This window comes from Pseudophryne corroboree, unplaced genomic scaffold (assembly GCF_028390025.1).
Source record: "Pseudophryne corroboree isolate aPseCor3 unplaced genomic scaffold, aPseCor3.hap2 scaffold_780, whole genome shotgun sequence".
NCBI classification, from domain to species: Eukaryota; Metazoa; Chordata; class Amphibia; order Anura; family Myobatrachidae; genus Pseudophryne; species Pseudophryne corroboree.
The window spans coordinates 77809-96864 of record NW_026970359.1 but is presented as its reverse complement, the minus strand read 5'-3'; the positions used below and the strand labels follow the sequence as shown (position 1 = coordinate 96864).

General features: G+C 51.3%; 8 non-coding genes across 8 annotated transcripts; all 8 read right to left on the bottom strand.

Annotated features, from left to right (window-relative positions):
• Window positions 1-169: 169 nt before the first annotated feature.
• LOC135040940 (U1 spliceosomal RNA) lies at window positions 170-332 on the bottom strand. Its single transcript, XR_010234696.1, has one exon. It is a non-coding gene; the product is annotated as a U1 spliceosomal RNA (small nuclear RNA).
• Window positions 333-484: 152 nt separating this feature from the next.
• Window positions 485-648, bottom strand: LOC135040917 (U1 spliceosomal RNA). The gene has a single exon (XR_010234675.1). It is a non-coding gene; the product is annotated as a U1 spliceosomal RNA (small nuclear RNA).
• A 671-nt stretch (window positions 649-1319) lies between these two features.
• LOC135040938 (U1 spliceosomal RNA) lies at window positions 1320-1482 on the bottom strand. The gene has a single exon (XR_010234695.1). It is a non-coding gene; the product is annotated as a U1 spliceosomal RNA (small nuclear RNA).
• Window positions 1483-1634: 152 nt separating this feature from the next.
• LOC135040915 (U1 spliceosomal RNA) lies at window positions 1635-1798 on the bottom strand. The gene has a single exon (XR_010234673.1). It is a non-coding gene; the product is annotated as a U1 spliceosomal RNA (small nuclear RNA).
• Window positions 1799-2469: 671 nt separating this feature from the next.
• On the bottom strand, window positions 2470-2632 carry LOC135040944 (U1 spliceosomal RNA). The gene has a single exon (XR_010234700.1). It is a non-coding gene; the product is annotated as a U1 spliceosomal RNA (small nuclear RNA).
• Window positions 2633-2784: 152 nt separating this feature from the next.
• On the bottom strand, window positions 2785-2948 carry LOC135040922 (U1 spliceosomal RNA). Its single transcript, XR_010234680.1, has one exon. It is a non-coding gene; the product is annotated as a U1 spliceosomal RNA (small nuclear RNA).
• A 673-nt stretch (window positions 2949-3621) lies between these two features.
• LOC135040931 (U1 spliceosomal RNA) lies at window positions 3622-3784 on the bottom strand. The gene has a single exon (XR_010234688.1). It is a non-coding gene; the product is annotated as a U1 spliceosomal RNA (small nuclear RNA).
• A 152-nt stretch (window positions 3785-3936) lies between these two features.
• On the bottom strand, window positions 3937-4100 carry LOC135040906 (U1 spliceosomal RNA). The gene has a single exon (XR_010234665.1). It is a non-coding gene; the product is annotated as a U1 spliceosomal RNA (small nuclear RNA).
• Window positions 4101-19056: the final 14956 nt, after the last annotated feature.

Genomic DNA, 19056 nt, shown 5'->3' with positions numbered 1-19056 from the left:
GTGTGGGCCCTGCAGCACTACCTGTAGTTCGCATTGTGCGTTGGAAGGCACAAAGTAAGCAGACGGGAGAAGTCAAGATAGTGCGCAAGGGCATAGAAGGGAGTGGCTCAAGAAAAGAGAAGTGTAAACAGACAGCAAACTAGGCTGGAGAAAGACATGAGACAAAGAGATCTGAATTATACGAGAGCCGACCAGGGAAAACACAAATTATGCAGTCAAGTTTCCCACATTTGGGGATATCGCAGGAGCAGCACACCCAGAGTGCAATTGGTGAGCCTTGCCCTGGGAGAAGCACCTTCATGATCATAGTATCTCACCTAGCAGGTAAGTAGGAGTTGGGCTAGAGCTGGGGAGGGTCGCTGCTCGGGCACCCCCCTGTCAAGTGAAGGAGATCCAACTGAGGCAGCACAAGGGAACTCTCGAAAGAAGAACAAGGCTAGAGGAAGATCTGAGACAAAGAAATCTGACTTTTACCAGAGCTGAGCAGAGGAAAGCACAAACACAGTCCCCCACTACCACAAATAATGCTGTCAAGTTTACCACATTTGGGAAAATAACAGGGGTCAGCATACCCAGAATGCAATGAATGAACCTCACCCTGGGAGAACAATCTTCATGACCATGGTATCTCCTATGCAAAATAAGTATGATTTGGGATAGGGCTGGAGAGGGCCGCTGCTCAGGCACATCTCTGTCAAGTAAAGGAGATTCAACTGAGGCAGCACAAGGGAACTCTCATCTGGGGACAACAACTGCAGGAGGTACACATATTTTCAGATGAACATGGGAGGGCAGAAGGCTGCCTAATACTGAGGCACCCCCAAACAACAAACCAAATGCAACAACTAGTGCAAGCATTCCTGGGGGAAGGCCTGCAGCAGATGGATTTGCATATGGTGATGTCATCCAAACAGTGGGTCAAAGTTGGCTTCAACCCTCGTCTGCTTATGAAAAGATAAAATTGGCATGCAGGGCATGGCGGCCTTTTGCGGTGCTTGGATGACCCCTAGTTCGCATTAAACACCTCCACCCTCCTTCGGTGTGGGGTTCATGATGGCTATGCCCCAGCCCCTGAAGCATTCAAGCTGATTTCTTGCAGCAGCTGGGCACTGTAACAGCTCCAGAGCTGCTCTGTAAGGCAAGTAAAAGGGTGTGGGCCCTGCAGCACTACCTGTAGTTTGCATTGTGTGTTGGAAGGCACAAAGTAAGCAGACGGGAGAAGTCAGGATAGTGCGCAAGGGCATAGAAGGGAGCAACTCAAGAAAAGAGAAGTGGAAACAGACTGCAAATTAGGCTGGAGAGAGACCTGAGACAAAGAGATCTGAATTATACGAGAGCCGACCAGGTGAAACACAAATTATGCAGTCAAGTGTCCAACATTTGGGGAAACCGCAGGAGTAGCACACCCAGAGTGCAATGGGTGAGCCTTGCCCTGGGAGAAGCACCTTCATGATCATAGTATCTCACCTGGCAGGTAAGTAGGAGCTGGGCTAGAGCTGGGGAGGGTCGCTGCTCGGGCACCCCCCTGTCAAGTGAAGGAGATCCAACTGAGGCAGCACAAGGGAACTCTCGAAAGAAGAACAAGGCTAGAGGAAGATCTGAGACAAAGAAATCTGACTTTTACCAGAGCTGACCAGAGGAAAGCACAAACACAGTCCCTCACTACCACAAATAATGCAGTCCAGTTTCCCACATTTGGGGAAATCACAGGGGTCAGCATACCCAGAATGCAATGAATGAACCTCACCCTGGGAAAACAATCTTCTTGACCATGGTATCTCCTATGCAAAATAAGTATGATTTGGGATAGAGCTGGGGAGGGCCGCTGCTCAGGCACATCTCTGTCAAGTAAAGGAGATTCAACTGAGGCAGCACAAGGGAACTCTCATCGGGGGACAACAACTGCAGGGAGAACACATATTTTCAGATGAACATGGGAGGGCAGAAGGCTGCCTAATACTGAAGCACCCCCAAACAACAAACCAAATGCAACAACTAGTGCAAGCATTCCTGGGGGAAGGCCTGCAGCAGATGGATTTGCATATGGTGATGTCATCCAAGCAGTGGGTCAAAGTTGGCTTCAACACTCATCTGCATATGAATAGAGAAGAGGGGCGTGCAGGGCATGGCGGCCTTTTGCGGCGCTTGGATGACCCCTAGTCCGCATTAAACACCTCCACCCTCCTTCGGTGTGGGGCTCATGTTGGCTATGCCCCAGCCCCTGAAGCATTCAAGCTGATTTCTTGCAGCAGCTGGGCACTGTAACAGCTCCAGAGCTGCTCTGTAAGGCAAGTAAAAGGGTGTGGGCCCTGCAGCACTACCTGTAGTTCGCATTGTGCGTTGGAAGGCACAAAGTAAGCAGACGGGAGAAGTCAGGATAGTGCGCAAGGGCATAGAAGGGAGCGGCTCAAGAAAAGAGAAGTGGAAACAGACAGCAAACTAGGTTGGAGAGAGACCTGAGACAAAGACATCTGAATTATACGAGAGCCGACCAGGGGAAACACAAATTATGCAGTCAAGTTTCCCACATTTGGGGAAATCATAGGGGCAGCACACCCAGAGTGCGATGGGTGAGCCTTGCCCTGGGAGAAGCACCTACATGATCATAGGATCTCACCTGGCAGGTAAGTAGGAGTTGGGCTAGAGCTGGGGAGGGTCGCTGCTCGGGCACCCCCCTGTCAAGTGAAGGAGATCCAACTGAGGCAGCACAAGGGAACTCTCGAAAGAAGAACAAGGCTAGAGGAAGATCTGAGACAAAGAAATCTGACTTTTACCAGAGCTGACCAGAGGAAAGCACAAACACAGCCCCCCACTACCACAAATAATGCAGTCGAGTTTCCAACATTTGGGGAAATCACAGCGGTCAGCATAACCAGAATGCAATGAATGAACCTCACCCTGGGAGAACAATCTTCATGACCATGGTATCTCCTATGCAAAATAAGTATGATTTGGGATAGGGCTGGGGAGGGCCGCTGCTCAGGCACATCTCTGTCAAGTAAAGGCGATTCAACTGAGGCAGCACAAGGGAACTCTCATCTTGGGACAACAACTGCAGGGAGAACACATATTTTCAGATGAACATGGGAGGGCAGAAGGCTGCCTAATACTGAAGCACCCCCAAACAACAAACCAAATGCAACAACTAGTGCAAGCATTCCTGGGGAAGGCCTGCAGCAGATGGATTTGCATATGGTGATGTCATCCAAGCAGTGGGCCAAAGTTGGCTGGAACCCTCATCTGCATATGAAAAGAGAAAAGGGGTATGTAGGGAATGGCGGCCTTTTGCGGCGCTTGGATGACCCTTAGTTCGCATTAAACACCCCCACCCTCCTTCGGTGTGGGGCTCATGTTGGCAATGCCCCAGCCCCTGAAGCATTCAAGCTGATTTCTTGCAGCAGCTTGGCACTGTAACAGCTCCAGAGCTGCTCTGTAATGCAAGTAAAAGTTTGTGGGCCCTGCAGCACTACCTGTAGTTTGCATTGTGCATTGGAAGGCACAAAGTAAGCAGACAGGAGGAGAAGTCAGGATAGTGCACAAGGGTATAGAAGGGAGGGGCTCAAAAAAAAAGAAGTGGAAACAGACTGCAAACTAAGCTGGAGAGAGACCTGAGACAAAGAGATCTGAATTATATGAAAGCCGACCAGTGGAAACACAAATTATGCAGTCAAGTTTCCCACATTTGGGGAAATCACAGGGGCAGCACACCCAGAGTGCAATGGGTGAGCCTTGCCCTGGGAGAAGCACCTTCATGATCATAGTATCTCACCTGGCAGGTAAGTAGGAGTTGGGCTAGAGCTGGGGAGGGTCGCAGCTTGGGCACCCCCCTGTCAAGTAAAGGAGATCCAACTGAGGCAGCACAAGGGAACTCTCGAAAGAGGAACAAGGCTAGAGGAAGATCTGAGATAAATAAATCTGACTTTTACCAGAGCTGACCAGAGGAAAGCACAAACACAGTCCCCCACTACCACAAATAATGCAGTCAAGTTTCCCACATTTGGGGAAATCACAGGGGTCAGCATACCCAGAATGCAATGAATGAACCTCACCCTGGGAGAACAATCTTCATGACCATGGTATCTCCTATGCAAAATAAGTATGATTTGGGATAGGGCTGGGGAGGGCCGCTGCTCAGGCACATCTCTGTCAAGTAAAGAAGATTCAACTGAGGCAGCACAAGGGAACTCTCATCTGGGGACAACAACTGCAGGGAGAACACATATTTTCAGATGAACATGGGAGGGCAGAAGGCTGCCTAATACTGAAGCACCCCCAAACAACAAACCAAATGCAACAACTAGTGCAAGCATTCCTGGGGGAAGGCCTGCAGCAGATGGATTTGCATATGGTGATGTCATCCAAGCAGTGGGTCAAATTTGGCTTCAACCCTCGTCTGCATATGAAAAGAGAAAAGGGGCGTGCAGGGCATGGCGGCCTTTTGCGGCGCTTGGATGACCCCTAGTTCGCATTAAACACCTCCACCCTCCTTCGGTGTGGGGCTCATGTTGGCTATGCCCCAGCCCCTGAAGCATTCAAGCTGATTTCTTGCAGAAGCTGGGCACTGTAACAGCTCCAGAGCTGCTCTGTATGGCAAGTAAAAGGGTGTGGGCCCTGCAGCACTACCTGTAGTTCGCATTGTGCGTTGGAAGGCACAAAGTAAGCAGATGGGAGAAGTCAGGATAGTGCGCAAGGGCATAGAAGGGAGCGGCTCAAGAAAAGAGAAGTGGAAACAGACAGCAAACTAGGCTGGAGAGCTCTTCTGTCTATATTTTGCAAACCTGCTCTTGTCCTCTCCAGCTGCTCCATGTAGATTTGACGTCTGGAAAGGTGCATAACCCACTGACAAGCAGGCACACTCCTGCATGAGTTTTCTCTCTCACTAGCTGGATGATACACAATCATTTGCATGTGCTCCACCTCCGACACACCACCCACCCAACCACCCAGTGACCAGAGCCACCCACAAGCCAACTGGCACCGTGATTTAATTTGCACAGTGTAGTCATCCAGGCAGCATGTCCTTCTCAATGGAAGGATCTCTGGTTCCATGGAATCTTCCACATTGGAATGCTGCGGAATAAAAAGGATTTAAATATTCAGCTTGCTAGCATTCAATGTACCTGCGGCTTGGCTTTAGCACATGGGTCTTCATCCTGTGGCCCTCCAGCTGCTGTGAAACTACACATCCCAGCATGCCCTGCCACAGTTTTGCTATTAAGGTATGCTAAAACTGAGGCAGGGCATGCTGGGATGTGTAGTTCCACAGCAGCTGGAGGGTCGCAGGTTGAAGACCCATGTTCTAGCATGCCTGTTCTATGATGCATGTACCGTGATGTCACAATCAGCTTGGAATGGGGTGTCTAGCAGGCATTTGCTGACAGCCACTTGAGGGAGACACACATCAGGAGATCGGAGGTCTTCGATGCCTTTCCAGCAAATGCACACCACCTGCTGCTGGTCTGGACACAAAACAATGCCCACAATCGAAGTCCCAAAATGCCCAACTACAGGATTCATGTAAGTAGTGAATTTAGGAATGAATTTAGAAGTAGGAAATGAAGTTAGTTCACAAGTACATTCAAATTCAGATCTAAAGTCTAGGTAGGCCTCACGTCCTGGCAGCCCCCAGCACTTAAAAATGCCTTGATAAGAGGTAGAGAATTAAATGTAGATAAAAAGTAGACACAAAATAAGACTCCACAGAGCAGTTATCAGGTGTCTTTATCAATTGTTGCATTTAAAAAATCAAGCAATTAGGGAACACAATGTTGCAACAATGTAACCCTATTTGCAAAATAGTACTAAATAAGTTTGTCGATGTAAGACATTTGCAAAGGCGCATCCAAAACACGCTGGAAAATGCAACTGAATCTGTTTTTGGAGGCTAGAATAGGAAATGTGCATCGGTCCTACAAGTACTGAAAGCTCTTCTACCATCTCCCTTTTCTGAAAAGCCATTTAATATATGGTTCCCAGATAGGGGACATATCAGATATTGCCTTTCAAAAGCAGCAAATATCATACCACTTCTATTGCCATCAAAGATAAACATTGATTGTTTTCAGATATTGGATTGAAAAAGCAGTCTTTATTGACATAAAGAAGAAAAAAAACATACATAAACATTACACACATAAGTACTGTGTTGCAGCACAGATAAAACACAATACAAATGCTGTCGGTATAGTACAGTTCAAGAACTACAGCACAGGCCAGCCTACACTATAAATCATGAACTGCACTATACATTTAAACAATACAATAATACAACAGTTAATAAGGCTATGGGTGTGGAGTGTAAGAGGGTGAGGGAATCACAAGCCCGAAGCTTTATTGAAAGACCGACACATATAAAGGGAGGATTAATAAATACAAAGATATCCTTTACTATAGAATGTAGTCCAATCCGGTCTTTCAACTCTTCCACAACTTAAAAACGGATAGTGTTCCCAAGCCTTCCATCCTGGAATATCTTCAGTCTCTCGCCAATGAAGAAAACAATCCCTCCAGCAGACTCTTCAACCACGATACAAGATCACAGCCAAAAGGGCGAGAAGCAACTACACTTGCGTTTAACCAAAATAGCTAAAACTTAGTGGAGGAAAGTGCAGTGCACCAAAACATAAGCTGACACAATCATGGAGAATGCGCCAGCATATATGCTCTTCTATCTATATTTTGCAAACCTGCTCTTGTCCCCTCCAGCTGCTCCATGTAGATTTGACGTCAGGCAAGGTGCATAACCCACTGACAAGCAGGCACACTCCTGCATGAGTTTTCACTCTCACTAGCTGGATGATACACATTCATTTGCATGTGCTCCACCTCCGACACACCGCCCACCCAACCACCCAGTCACCAGAGCCACCCACAAGCCAACTGGCTCCGTGACTTAATTTGCACAGTGCAGTCATCCAGGCAGCATGTCCTTCTCAATGGAATAATCTCTGGTTCCATGGAATCTTCCGCATTGGAATGCTGCGGAACAAAAAGGATTTAAACATTCAGCTTGCTAGCATTCAATGTACCTGCGGCTTGGCTCTAGCACATGGGTCTTCATCCTGTGGCCCTCCAGCTGCTGTGAAACTACACATCCCAGCATGCCCTGCCACAGTTTTGCTATTAAGGTATGCTAAAACTGAGGCAGGGCATGCTGGGATGTGTAGTTCCACAGCAGCTGGAGGGTCGCAGGTTGAAGACCCATGTTCTAGCATGCCTGTTCTATGATGCATGTTCCGTGAAGTCACAATCAGCTTGGAATGGGGTATCTAGCAGGCATTTGCTGACAGCCACTTGAAGTAGACACACATCAGGAGATGCAGCATATCGGAGGTCTTCGTTGCCTTTCCAGCAAATGCACACCACCTGCTGCTGGTCTGGACACAAAACAATGCCCACAATCGAAGTCCCAAAATGCCCAACTACAGGATTCATGTAAGTAGTGAATTTAGGAATGAATTTAGAAGTAGGAAATTAAGTTAGTTCACAAGTACATTCAAATTCAGATCTAAAGTCTAGGTAGGCCTCACGTCCTGGCAGCCCCCAGCATTTAAAAATGCCTTGATTAGAGGTAGGGAATTAAATGAAGATAAGAAGTAGACGCAAAATAAGACTCCACAGAGCAGTTATCAGGTGTCTTTATCAATTGTTGCATTTAAAAAATCAAGCAATTAGGGAACACAATGTTGCAACAATGTAACCCTATTTGCAAAATAGTACTAAATAAGTTTGTCGATGTAAGACATTTGCAAAGGCGCATTTAAAACACACTGGAAAATGCAACTGAATCTGTTTTTGGAGGCTAGAATAGGAAATGTGCATCGGTCCAACAAGTACTGAAAGCTCTTCTACCATCTTCCTTTTCTGAAAAGCCATTTAATATATGGTTCCCAGATAGGGGACATATCAGATATTGCCTTTCAAAAGCAGCAAATATCATACCACTTCTATTGCCATCAAAGATAAACATTGATTGTTTTCAGATATTGGATTGAAAAAGCAGTCTTTATTGACATAAAGAAGCAAAAAAACATACATAAACATTACACACATAAGTACTGTGTTGCAGCACAGCCAAAACACAATACAAATGCTGTCGGTATAGTACAGTTCAAGAACTACAGCACAGGCCAGCCTACACCAGTGTTGCCAACTCTGAAATGGAAAACAAGCAACCGATGACTGAAAAATAAGCCCAAAACAAGCCCAAACCAATCCTAAAAAGCCCCAAAAAAAGCCCAACTCAAGGTTGTTGTTTTTTTATATATATATTTATATATATATATATATATATATATATATATATATTCCATAGACAAAAAACCTTACGGTTTCACATGTCCCATTAAGGCTTCTTAGACATGATCGAAATTTCAGAAACCTGTTGTAACTCTTCCACTCAAACTCCAAAAAGCAATGAAATTCCGATCATTAAGGCTGACGCCTTAATGGACGTGTTCCTTGCGCAATACAGATATGGTATGCCATCACAGCCTGTGGGTAAGTGCAGATTCAGCACTCTCACAGAGTGAGATTGCTGTCACTCACACAATGGTGGAGCTGCTAATTCACAGATTTGTGTGCTCATTGGAATACACACATGCAGTCTATGCAACTGAAGGTCTGAGCAGTTTTGTGGTGCTCCCATCCCACACAGTGCCCACAACCATCCCATTCGGTCACCACAACAATCCCACCTTGTTACAACATCCTTCTAACTCCATACATCCATCTCACTTAGTATACACATTTAGCTCCCTCAAACATCTTGGTTAATTGCTAAAACTATAATACCCTATCTACGGTCTATGCATCTACACTTACTTCCCCTATACACCCCCATGCTGCCCTGTCTTCCCCAATCCCTACTGCTGTGTTCTCCCATCTGTGCTAGTCTGTACTAACTTATCTGTACCATCTGTTTTTCCCCACCTGTGCCTTGTCTGTACCACCGTTTCCTTCTCTCTGTGCTGCTCAGTGTTTCCTTCTTCAACGTCACTCTGCCTCCTTCAGTACATGGCACACTATCTTCTCTCCCATCTGCATCAGTTTTCTACCCATCCATGCCAGTGTTTTCAACCCATCTGCACCGCTCTGTCTCCCTTCCCATACTTGCTGCTTAATCTACCCCCTATCCACACCACTCTTACCCCATTCATGTAGCTGACATCCTGAAGGTAAATTTCGTGGATCCTGCGCTCTTGGCAGGGGATAACCGCTACAGCCCACCCCCCAGTGGTCCGGAAACGCCTCCGTTGTGCAGACCATGCCCTGCCAATGGCATTCTAACGCTGTTTGCACGCCCCCCTCCTTCCCCGCAACCATCTCTGCCTATCAATCAGGCAGGGTGATCGCAGCCATTGAAATGCTGATAGCACCTCACTGGGCTCCTGGGGTACGCACGCGCAGTGCGGCCATTGCACGTGCGCACCTCACAAACTAATTCAGACTGCGATTGCTGCTGCTGCGGTCTGAATTACCCCCTGTGTTTCTTTGTCCCCCCCATCAGTGCTGCTTAGTGTTCCCTCTATCCACACACTTCTGTTCCCCCATCCACACCGCTCTCCTCCCTCCAATCAACAACACTCTTACCTCATCTGAGCAGCTTTGTCTTCCGCTCAGACTTTCAGTTGCATAGACTGCATGTGTGTATTCCAATGAGCACACAAATCTGTGAATTAGCAGCTCCACCATTGTGTGAGTGACAGCAATCTCACTCTGTGAGAGTGCTGAATCTGCACTTACCCACAGGCTGTGATGGCATACCATATCTGTATTGCGCAAGGAACACGTCCATTAAGGCGTCAGCCTTAATGATCGGAATTTCATTGCTTTTTGGAGTTTGAGTGGAAGAGTTACAACAGGTTTCTGAAATTTCGATCATGTCTAAGAAGCCTTAATGGGACATGTGAAACCGTAAGGTTTTTTGTCTATGGAATTTCATCGCTTTTTTTAAATTTATTTTTTTTATTCAGAAATGTAAAATTTCACTGTAAGAATAAACATTTGATTATTTAAATGTTTAATGAAAATGTTCGTATAACATCACTGTTCTGTGCAAAATTATTTTATTAACCAAACCGAATTGTTTAAGGTCCATACACACTTAACGATTTAATGAGCAACGTCGCTCATTTTCCCCCTCCTTGAGCGACGTCGCTCGTTTTATCGTTAAGTGTGTATGCCGCCAGCGACGAACGATGCGCGGCCCCGCGGGTCGGCAACAATCGTCGCTGTCGGTAGGTCATGCATGAAGGATGTGGACTGTCGTCCACGACCTTCATGCAGGGCTGGCGGGGGCGTGACGTCACTGAGCGATATGAGCGGTCATATCGCTCAGTGTGTACAGTCGGCCGCCGGCCGGCCCGGGAGGGGGAAACATTAGACGATGTCGCTCACAGAGCGACATCGTTTAATGTGTATTGGCCTTGAGACTTTAGTCAAAATATTTTGCTGCCTTTGCAGCTGATGCAGGGAGGGGGGTAGGCGGCAGCAGCCTGTGACTGAGGCTGGAGGTAAGCGTGAAATGCATTGCTTGTACGTGTGAGTGTGTGGTGTCAGGTGCTGCGCGTGTATGTGTGTGTGTGTCAGGTGCTGCCTGTGTATCAGCTCCTGTGTGTGTGTGTGTGTTTGTCTGATGGTGCGTGTGTATGCGTCAGCTGCCGCACGTGTGTGTGTCAGGTGTTGCGGGTGCATATGTGTGTGAGTATCAGGTGCTCCGCGTGTGTACAAGTGTATGTCTGGTGCTGTGCATGAATACGTATGTCTGTGTCAGGTGCTGCGCGTGTACATGAGTGTGCGTCAGGTGCTGCACGTGTACATGAGTGTGCATTAGGTGCTGCGCGTGTACATGAGTGTGCGTCGGGTGCTGCATGTGTACATGAGTGTGCATTAGGTGCTGCGCGTGTACACGAGTGTGCGTCAGTTGCTGCGTGTGTACATGAGTGTGCGTCAGGTGCTGCACGTGTACATGTGTGTGCGTCAGGTGCTACACGTGTCTATGTGTGTGAGTAAGGTGCTGCATGTGTATGTGTGTGTCTGATGGTGTGCGTGTATATGTATGTGTCAGGTGCTGCGTGTATATGCATGTGTCAGGTGCTGCATGTTTATTTTATTGTGTCTGATGCTACGTGTGTCAGGTGCCGCACGTGTATATGTGTGTGTGTCAGGTGTTGCGCGTGTATGTGTGGGTCAGGTGCTGCATGTTTATTTTATTGTGTCTGATGCTACGTGTGTGTGTGTCAGGTGCCGCACGTGTATGTGTGTGTGTGTCAGGTGTTGCGCGTGTATGTGTATGTCAAGTGCCGTTCCCCTTCTTCCCATCCCAGCTCTCTCTGTAGAATACAGCTCTGCACCCAGAGAGAGGGAAAGACCAGGGGGCTGATCACTGCACTGCTCACTTTTTGGTCATGAGTTCGGCCTCCTGTTTCTTCCAGTGCTGTGTTCCTGCAGCCCAGCCCTCCCTGTTGATCCAGAGAATCAGCCCTTCCTTCCCCTGCCAGAGAGAGAGAGCCCGAGGCAGAGACACTCTTCCCGTAGCTGGCTTACCCCCAGTACTTCAGCACTGGTCATGCGGCAGTCAACAAAGGAGACCAGCAGGGGGTTCTGGCAGCATCAGCTGTGGCCGCAGCTGGATCGGGGAGGCCTGTAGTGTCTGAGGTGGGCAGCACTTCCTCCGCCGCTGTCACCTTCCCCTGCCGGAGAGAAAGCCAGAGACATACCCTTCCCGCAGCTGGGCTACCCCTAGTACCTCAGCGCTGGCCAGGCGGAAGTCTATGGAGGGGACCGGCAGGGGTTTCAGGCCGCAGCAGCAGCGGCCGCAGCCAGATCAGGGAGGCCTGCAGGGTCAGAGCTGGGCAGCACTTCCACCAACACTGTCACCTCTGTGCTGGGCATGTACACCAGTCCGTACGGACGGAGGTGTCCACAACAGGCAGCAGTATAATGAGTCAGACAAACTCATTCACGCTGCCCACTGCTGCGCCGCATGCCCTCGATGGAGGAAGCCTAGATGCGGTCCCCAGCGGCAGCGAGGGAGAAGGGTGATCACATCACCCTTCAACCCGGCACCTCACAATCAGCTGGGGATCTGCAGTAGCTTCATCTCTCTCTTCCTCTCCCTCTCTGACAGCACAGCAGCCCCTCTGGGTCCCATGTAGCTCTGCCCCCCTGCTCACAGTTCACTCGGCCTCTCCTGATTAAAAAGAAAATAAGAGCTTGAGCTGCTGCTCAGATGCGAGGAGGGGACTGGCGGTAGGTCCTCTGTGAGTACACTACACAGTCAAAATTAACTCTGACTCCTCACAACAGTGTGGACTGCGGGCGACGTCAGACGCCAATTTGGGGGTACTTGCCGCACTACCTGCCCATCAAGCCCAACGTGGTGCCATGGTGCCAGCCCCGCCCACTATACGGATTCCATTTTGTATTAGGAACCCTATAACAGCATTCCGACATCCCTCCCTATGACGCTGCCATCCATACACTGCCGCTCTCATACATCCGTACACCGCCACTCTCATACATCCGCACACTGCCGCTCTCACACTACTGTACACTGCTGCTCTCATACATCCATACACTGCCGCTCTCATACATCCGTACAACCCCGCTCTCATACATCCGCACACTGCCGCACTCTTACAGCCGCACACCATCGCACTCTTACAGCCGCACACCATCGCACTCTTACAGCCGCACACCGACGCAGTTATACAGCCGTACATTGCCGCTCTCATACATCCGCACACTGCCGCTCTCATACATCCGCACACTGCCGCTCACATCTATACAAACATAGCCTCCATACATCTACACATCCAATCCCCGCGCAAGGGAACACTGAAATCACTATCACTTTTGCCCGGGGTGTGACCACAGCCAGCCACTACTCCGGCCACCTTCTTGTGACACCAAAATGCATCTCACCTATCATCAGGGTGGTGCTGCTGCTGGGGGTGGGTTGCTGCCTCAGTCTCCTGGTTGGTGCTGCGATTGGAGGGGGTACTGCTTCCCTGTGCTGCCACTGTCTCCCGGATCATCGTGCCGCTGGCTGAATTGCAGCTTGACGCTACTGCTGCCGGGAGTAACAGCTTCCTGGCTGTTGTTGCTGGTGGCTGCCTACTGCTCATTGCCGCCGGAACACTGACCGGCTCGGCAGTGATGCTGGCGGAGGAGTAGTGGCGGTGGGGTGGGGGGGTGCCTGTTCCCTTCCCTCGAGCATGCCGCAGTGTAAAAAAAAAATAATAAATAGAGAGCATACCAGGGTGAGAGTCTGTATGGATCACAGTGATTACACGGGGCACAGCATAAGGACACCTTGCTGTGAGGGGCTCTGCCCACACAGATTGCTGCACCCTCTCTGATGTCAGCCGCTGCCCTCTCGTTCTCTGGGCGGCCAGTTCCAGTGTGAGGTAGGAGAGGAAGAGAACACACAGGAGAGCAGCCCTGATATATAACAGAGGTGGAAGTTCTATAGGCAGCAGAGACGGAGACCAGCCAGCCAGTCTCCCAGTGCCCTGATCACTACACGCCGCCAGCACAGCATTACAGGAGGGTCCTATAGTGCTGCCCTGAGCTAACAGGTGTGTGTACCAAGTGTACCCCGTACAGTGTGCTGCGCCCTGGTGTCTCTGAGAAGGGTGAGGTCACCGTGCCGCTTTAGTATATGGCTTTTCCTTAGTACTGTACGTTACAGCCCTGCACTAGTAGTGGCAACTCTGCCCTATGTGAACCTGTGAGGTTATTTTCCTATTTACAGAATAACCGGGGAGAAGGCGGCCATATTGCGGCTCTCAAGTGAAGGCACTCTAGTACACCCCCTGCTGGCGGCCACTGTGCAGGCGCAACAAATTGAAATGCCCGATCTCTATAATGGGGCATATTTCTCTTAATTAAAAAAAACCTGTAACTTTCTGAAAAACCACAACCCCAAAAGGCACTTCACTGGGACATGCTCTATCTAATAAAACAAACCCCAAGTCATATATACATATATATATATATATATATATATATATATACACACACACACACACACACACACACACACACACTCATGTATATACATGTATACACAAATACACGTATGTACATGTTTATGTATGTATAATACACTGATAAAGTACATTATATTTATGAATTAATTGCTTCCCGATTCTGCAGCAGCATCATCAGCACCACCAGTGTTACTCACAGTCACTTCACACTGACTGCTGCACAACACATCATTTAATTTCCGGGCCGCCCGCCACCTGGTGAAGAGACATGGGAGATGAAGGACCAGCAGTGCCATGTTGAGCGGAAGTATTGTGAATTAGTTACCCACACACTCCTTGTGACACCTGTTCCCCGTCTGCCCTCCCACCCGCCGCCTGCCGTCCGGAACCCGCACTGACAATTAAGTCTCAGCAGAATGTGTCTGCCGGCGGCTCCCAGTCCCCAGTGGTGTGGCGGCCGCGGCACACTAGGACTGAGAGACCGCAGCCGGAGGAAAGCACAGGTGGGCGGGAGGAGAGCATGGGCGGACATCACCACGTCACATTGCAAGGTGACGCCAGTCCCCCCAGTGAGGCCGCCGACGAATGCACTCAGCATAGTATTAGCAGCAGGCAGAGGGGGGGCGGGCGTAGCGGTGGTGAGAGGTACGGAAATGAGCTGCAGGCTAGGCTCCACCGATCACACACCGATCACTGTGCTACAGCAAGCGTGGCGTGCAGCGGTGCTGGACATTAGGGAGTGCCTGTGCGCACCAGGCACCCCCTGTACGCACGCCTATGCGCTACCACCCCCGATATGCCACACTACATCACTATGCTATAGCCCTCCCATATGCTGCACTTCATAATTACACTATACCCCCCATACAACATACTACATCACCACACTACACTACTCACAATAAAATTAAAACATCCCAGTTCCTCATTCTTAATGAGCTCACGTGAGTTCTCTCCCCAAAGGAGCTCCAGACCAAGTAACAATGAAGACACCAGCAGCGTGTAGGGGGCAGGCCTGGTCCACTTGTCAGGAGAGAGCAGTCACTGGAGGGTAAGAAGGGGGCGGGGCCTAGTCCTACAGACGGGAGAGAGCACAGACAGGAGAGAGCAAGGTACAGGGGTAGAAGGGGACGGCTGATGTGAAGAAGGGGGCGGGGCCTATTCTTACAGGCTTTCAAAATTCGACTTTTTAAAATTCGACATTTGACAAATTCGACTTTTCTGCAATGGTACAAATGCAGCAATTCGACAAAAGTATATTCAATTGAAGTTTGTAAATTCGACAACAGTGCTTTTAAACAGTAAATTCGTCATTTTCAATCCGCCACACTTTGCAGGCGGAATCTAATAAATAAAAGTTTTGTTTTTTTGGTAATAGCATATCTATATTAGAAGGGATTAGGTACTTGGTTTGTCTTTTTTGGAGGCACAAGTATTATTTATATATTTTTTAAAAGATTATTATTTTTTAAATGGAAAGTAAAAAACCCGAAAAAAAAAATTGCGTGGGGTCCCCCCTCCAAGCATAACCAGCCTCGGGCTCTTCGAGCCGGTCCTGGTTCTAAAAATCCGGGGGAAAAACGGTCAGGGGATCCCCCGTATTTTTAAAACCAGCACCGGGCTCTGCGCCTGGTGCTGGTGCAAAAAATACGGGGGACAAAAAGAGTAGGGGTCCTCCGTATTTTTTACACCAGCATCGGGCTCCACTAGCTGGACAGATAATGCCACAGCCGGGGGTCACTTTTATACAGTGCCCTGCGGCCGTGGCATTAAATATCCAACTAGTCACCCCTGGCCGGGGTACACTGGGGGAGTGGGGACCCCTTCAATCAAGGGGTCCCCCCCCCCAGCCACCCAAGGGCCAGGGGTGAAGCTCGAGGCTGTCCCCCCCATCCAAGGGCTGCGGATGGGAGGCTGATAGCCTTGAGAAAATTGAAAGAATATTGTTTTTTCCAGTAGTACTACAAGTCCCAGCAAGCCTCCCCCGCAAGCTGGTACTTGGAGAACCACAAGTACCAGCATGCGGGAGAAAAACGGGCCCGCTGGTACCTGTAGTTCTACTGGAAAAAAAATACCCAAATAAAAACAGGACACAGACACCGTGAAAGTATAACTTTATTTCACACCTGCCAACACACACATACTTACCTATGTTGACACGAAGCAGTCGGTCCTCTTCTCCAAGTAGAATCCACGGGTCCCTGAAAATAAAAGATAATTATACTCACCTGATCCAGGTTCCAGATTAAATCCACGTACTTGGCAAAACAACAAACCGTACACCGGGACCATACGGACTGAAAGGCGTCCCATGTTTACACATGGGACCCCTTTCCACGAATGCAGACATCCGAATCTCGTGAGAATCCGACAGCGGGATGATGACGTTCGGGCGCGCTCGGGTTAGCCGAGCAAGGCGGGAAGGTTCGAACCTGCCTCGTGTAAAATGGGTGAAGTTCGGGGGGTCCGGATTCCGACTAACCGAACCCACTCATCACTAGTATGTGCGTGTGTGTGTCAGGCGCTGCGTGTCTGTGTCAGGCGCTGCGTGTCTGCGTGTCAGGCGCTGCGTGTGAGTGCGTGTGCGTGTCAGGCGCTGCGTGTGAGTGCGTGTCAGGCGCTGCGTGTCAGTGCGTGTGCGTGTCAGGCGCTGCGTGTCAGTGCGTGTGCGTGTCAGGCGCTGCGTGTGAGTGTCAGGCGCTGCGTGTGAGTGTCAGGCGCTGCGTGTGAGTGCGTATGCATGTCAGGCGCTGTGTGTGAGTGCGTGTGCGTGTCAGGCGCTGCGTGTGAGTGTGTGTCAGGCGCTGCGTGTGAGTGCGTGTGCGTGTCAGGCGCTGCGTGTGAGTGCGTGTGAGCGTGTCTGTCAGGCGCTGCGTGTGTGTCAGGTGCTGCGTGTCTGTGTGTGTCAGGCGCTGCGTGTCTGTGTGTGTCAGGCGCTGCGTGTCTGTGTGTGTCAGGCGCTGCGCGTCTGTGTGTGTGTGTCAGGTGCTGCATGTCTGTGTGTCAGGTGCTGCGTGTGTGTCAGGTCCGTGTGAGTGTCAGGTGCTGCGTCTGTGTGTGTGTGTGTGTGTGTCAGGTGCTGCCTGTGTGTGTGTGTGTGTCAGGTGCTGCATGTCTGTATGTGTGTGGGTTTGTCAGGTGCTGCATATCTGTGTGTGTGGGTGTGTCAGGTGCTGCATGTCTGTGTGTGTGTGTCTGTCAGGTGCTGCATGTCTGCGTGTGTGTCAGGCGCTGCATGTCTGCGTGTGTGTGTCAGGTGCTGCATGTCTGCGTGTGTGTGTCAGGCGCTGCATGTCTGCGTGTCAGGTGCTGCATGTGTGTGTGTGTCAGGTGCTGCGTGTGTGTGTGTCAGGTGCTGCGTGTGTGTGTGTGTGTCAGGTGCTGCGTGTGTGTGTCAGGTGCTGCGTGTGTGTGTCAGGAGCTGCGTGTGTGTGTCAGGTGCTGCGTGTCTGCGTGTGTCAGGTGCTGCATGTGTCAGGTGCTGCGTGTGTCAGGTGCTGCGTGTGTGCGTGTGTCAGGTGCTGCGTGTGTGCGTGTGTCAGGTGCTGCGTGTCTGCGTGTGTCAGGTGCTGCGTGTGTGTGTGTCAGGTGCTGCGTGTGTGTGTGTCAGGTGCTGCGTGTGTGTGTGTCAGGTGCTGCGTGTGTGTGTGTCAGGTGCTGCGTGTCTGCGTGTGTGTGTCAGGTGCTGCGTGTCTGCGTGTGTGTGTCAGGTGCTGCGTGTGAGTATGTCAGGTGCTGCGTGTGAGTGCATGTGTCAGGTGCCGCGTGTGTGTGTCAGGTGCTGCGTGTGTGTGTCAGGTGCGTGTGAGTGTGTGTCAGGTACGTGTGAGTGTGTGTGTCAGGTGCTGCGTGTGTGTCAGGTGCTGCGTGTGCGTCAGGTGCTGCGTGTGCGACAGGCGCTGCGTGTGCGACAGGCGCTGCGAGTGCGACAGGCGCCGCGTGTGTGTCAGGCGCTGCGTGTGTGTCAGGCGCTGCGTGTCTGTGTGTGTCAGGCGCTGCGCGTCTGTGTGTGTCAGGTGCTGCGTGAGAGTGTGTGCATGTGTGTCAGGTCCGTGTGAGTGTCAGGTGCTGCGTCTGGGGACGGCGGGGGGGGGGGTGGACGATGGACGGACACACGGCAGGGAGGGCGGGGGGGGATGGACTGACACAGCAGGGCAGGCGGGGGGAATGGACGGACACAGCAGGGAGGGCGGGGGGGGGGGGTGGATGGACGGACACAGCAGGGAGGGCGGGGGAGGGGATGGACGGACACAGCAGGGAGAGCGGGGGGGGATGGACGGACACAGCAGGGAGGGCGGGGGGGATGGACGGACACAGCAGGGAGGGCGGGGGGGGATGGACGGACACAGCAGGGAGGGCGGGGGGGATGGACGGACACAGCAGGGAGGGCGGGGGGGATGGACGGACACAGAAGGGACGGCGGGGGGGGGGGATGGACGGACACAGCAGGGAGGGCGGGGGGGATGGACGGACACAGCAGGGAGTGCGGGGGGGGATGGACAGACACAGCAGGGAGTGCGGGGGGGATGGACGGACACAGCAGGGAGGGCGGGGGGGTGGACGGACACAGCAGGGAGGGAGGGAGGGCGGGGGGGGGATGGACGGACACAGCAGGGAGGGCAGGGGGGAGATGGACGGACACAGCAGGGAGGGCGGGGGGGATGGACGGACACAGCAGGGAGGGCGGGGGGGTGGACGGACACAGCAGGGAGGGCGGGGGGGTGGACGGACACAGCAGGGAGGGCGGGGGGTGGACGGACACAGCAGGGAGGGCGGGGGGGGGATGGACGGACACAGCAGGGAGGGCGGGGGGGGGGTGGACGGACACAGCAGGGAGGGTGGGGGATGGACGGACACAGCAGGGAGGGCGGGGGGGAATGGACAGACACAGCAGGGAGGGCGGGGGGGAATGGACAGACACAGCTTGGAGGGCGGGGGGGAATGGACAGACACAGCAGGGAGGGCGGGGGGGAATGGACAGACACAGCAGGGAGGGCGGGGGGGAATGGACAGACACAGCAGGGAGGGCGGGGGGGAATGGACAGACACAGCAGGGAAG